The following is a 3,416-nucleotide window of genomic DNA, read 5'->3' as shown; positions in this document are numbered from 1 at the left end:
TAGTTCTATGTTTATTTTTTTGAGGAACCACCACACACTTTTCCATAGAGGCTATACGACTTTTCATTACCAGTAGCAATGGATAAGGGTTTCAGTTTTCCCACATGTTTGTCAACGTTTGTTATTTTCTTTCTTTCTTTTTTTTTTTTTTTTAAATCCTAGCCGTACCAGTGGGAGTGCAATGGTGTCTCATTGTGGTTTTGATTTGCATCTCACTGATGGCTGATGATGCTGAATATCTTTTCATGTATTCAGTGGTCATTTGAATGTCCTCTTTGGTGAAATGTTTATTCAAGTGCTTTGCCCGTTTTATGACTGAATTATGATTTCACTTTTTAAACAAGGCAAAATAATTTTTTTCTTAGATGTCTTGTACTCCCCTCTACCTTGTATTGGACTTTTTTCTGAGTATTTCCCTATGTAGTTATCAGGAAAATAAGGTTTTATTGCTACCATATAGAGTTTATATATATATATATATATATATATGTATGGAAACCCTGGTGGTGTAGTGGTTAAGTGCTACAGCTACTAACCAAAGGGTCGGCAGTTTGAATCCACCAGGCACTCCTTGGAAACTCTATTTGGCAGTTCTACTCTGTTCTATAGGGTCACTGGGGTTTGGGTATATATATATAAGTCTCTGAATTCTGACTCAGAGGTTTCCATACTGTACTCAGATATTTCCATTTGAGGATTGAGTTCTTGCTGACAATCATAAGTATTGACATTCAGACTTTTGTTGCTCCTTGATTTCATACTAGTGCTGAGTTCACACCAGGTATTATCGTGAGTTGTAAAAGGAGGTTTTAAGATGTACAGAGTTTGATGCATCTAATATTAACATTAGCATCTTCAGTGAATATTGACTTCTCCTAGCGACAACTTGATACAAAATTAAGCTAACAAACTATCTCCTTAAAAAAAAAAAAAAAAAAACTCCTTATTCTGCATTAAATAAAACTGCTTAGCTCTCCAAGACTAGGCGAGTATTGTGGAGATGGAAGTAAATAAGAAACTCTAACCTACCGTGCAAGAAATTTTGTATTAATATGTAAGAGTTGTTTATTATATGTCTACATCATCAACACTGATAAGTACAATTGTTGGACAAAAATTAATTGCCTATTCAAAATTCTTAGTGCACATTTTCAGATGCATGTCCATGTACATATATATCTGTCGTACATTATGATGGCAAATTCACCAAAACTGTGCTAGCATTTACTATTCTTATTTGTTCTTATTTTTTAATTTCCAGCTGTGAAAGGCAAAGTAATATATTCTGGCCATTTAAAACTTTACATAATACCTTTTATTTCATGTTAAATATTTTGGAAATTTATTTACTGTAAAATATTTAGTCAACTTGATATAATAAATATAATAAGCATTTACCTTACTGTTTTGTCCTTTTTGATATTAATAAACTTATTTTAATAATTTCTTCATTGATATGCTCATTTTCTTGTTGAAAATAATTTTTTAGGAGAATTTATAAAGTATAAACTTATGTATATATTTGAAACAAGACATATTTTCAGAATATTCTTCTCAAAATGACATTCTTCTTACTAGCAAAGAACAAGAAACTCAATTTTGCCACAGTTAGAGTATATGTGTGTGTGCGCACATATTCAGTAAATAAAGGTGACAAAACAGACCTGGCAATGAATAATGAAGATTCCAAGTGGAGTTTGTGGGTTTTGGATAACTGATTGGCTGTAAGGTTTTGGAATATAATTTTACTTAGTTTAATAAAAATACAGATATTATATGGATACATGTATCTTAAATAACGTGCATTTGTGGTTGCAATTTAAAAGATAATTCTTATACTCTCAGTTGGTGAGATTTGAAAACATTGGCTAACCTTTTGATTCCTGTAAGTGCTTTGGCTGATTAAAATCAGTACCACAGAGAGAACAATGCATTGTTACAGGTATGTATTTACAAATCCAACAAATGTGATAATTTTACTAATCAGGATTTCAGAAATTTCCATTTTTTCCACACATGGAGAAACAGAGATTTTGTGGCCAAGTTATCAGTAAAAGTCTGTATTACTCAGAGGAATCTAATAATGGATCTTCTGTAGATTTGAATATGGGAATAGAGAGAACATAGACTTCAAGCATTCTTTACATTCATCTGTTAGGCAGAAAGTTACTTTCAAGCATAGCTTTCATTGCTGCCAGAACATCTTTATTTCTAAAGCTGTAGATGATAGGGTTGAGTGTAGGTGTGAGAATGGTATAGAATATTGCCAAGAACTTATCCTGGCCTGGAATGTGGTAGGACTTCGGTCTCATATATGTGAAAATAAATGGCCCATAGTACATCATGACCACAATCATGCGGAAGGAACAGGTAGAAAATGACTTTTTCCGTGCTTCTGATGATTTCATCTGGAGGACGGTAAGGAGAACTTTCATATAAGAAGCAAAGATCATGGAAAAAGGGATGACCAGGAAGATGATACCACTTACATAACCACCTCTTTCGTAGTGTGATGTGTCTACACAGGCCAACTTCAACATGGCTGGGACTTCACAAAAAAGTGATCAATGGCCTTTGAGCCACAGAAAGGGAAGTGGAGTGCATAAGCTGTGTGAACTGTGGAGTTGATTTTCCCCACTAGCCAGGACCCACTAGCCATGAGAATGCTGATATGCTCATTCATAAGAATGGGGTAGCACAGTGGGTGACAGATGGCTACATAGCGATCATAGGACATTGCTGCTAGAAGGAGGCACTCACCACCTAGGAGAGTGAGGGAGAGAAATATCTGGAAGCCACAACCTGCAAATGAAATTGTTCTGTTGCCTGACAGGAAGTCAGCAACCATTTTAGGAACAATGTTGGAAATATGCAAGATATCCATGAAAGAGAGATGGCTGAGCAGGAAATACATAGAAGTATGGAGTCGTAAGTCCCTACGGATAAGGAGGATCATGACTGTGTTTTCTGTTACAGTCATAACAAAAATGATACATATAAAGGAGAAGAACACCAGACTTATTTGGGAAGAAGAGAACAGTCCCAAGAGAATAAAATCACTGCCAGAAGTGTAATTCTCAAATCCCATCATGAAGTCCTTTATTTATCTGAAAAGAAAATAAATAAACAAATAAATAAAGAGTAGGTAGAAAAGGAAAGCTAACAAATACCTAGTATAAATCCCAAACTCATTTATTTTTACATAATAAAATGAGTTAGTTATGTACATTTCATAATCAAAGTCAAAGAACTGTGAACCTGCTCTTAAAGTGAAAATGTTTTATCAAATGAACATTTATTTGAATCAACTATTGACATTCAGAATATCGAGTGGGACATTGGCTTCACGCAGTCTGACACTCTTATTTCTGTATTCTTCACTGGATCCAATATTTTCTCAAACATCACGTTCTTAA

The 3,416-nt window shown here is 34.2% G+C and overlaps 1 pseudogene; it reads right to left on the bottom strand.

Moving 5' to 3' along the window:
* Positions 1 to 2,147: 2,147 nt before the first annotated feature.
* LOC126067850 (olfactory receptor 2AJ1-like) lies at positions 2,148 to 3,091 on the bottom strand (annotated as a pseudogene).
* Positions 3,092 to 3,416: the final 325 nt, after the last annotated feature.

Source organism: Elephas maximus, chromosome 2 (genome assembly GCF_024166365.1).
Source record: "Elephas maximus indicus isolate mEleMax1 chromosome 2, mEleMax1 primary haplotype, whole genome shotgun sequence".
NCBI classification, from domain to species: Eukaryota; Metazoa; Chordata; class Mammalia; order Proboscidea; family Elephantidae; genus Elephas; species Elephas maximus.
This window is presented reverse-complemented; position numbering and strand designations above follow the sequence as displayed.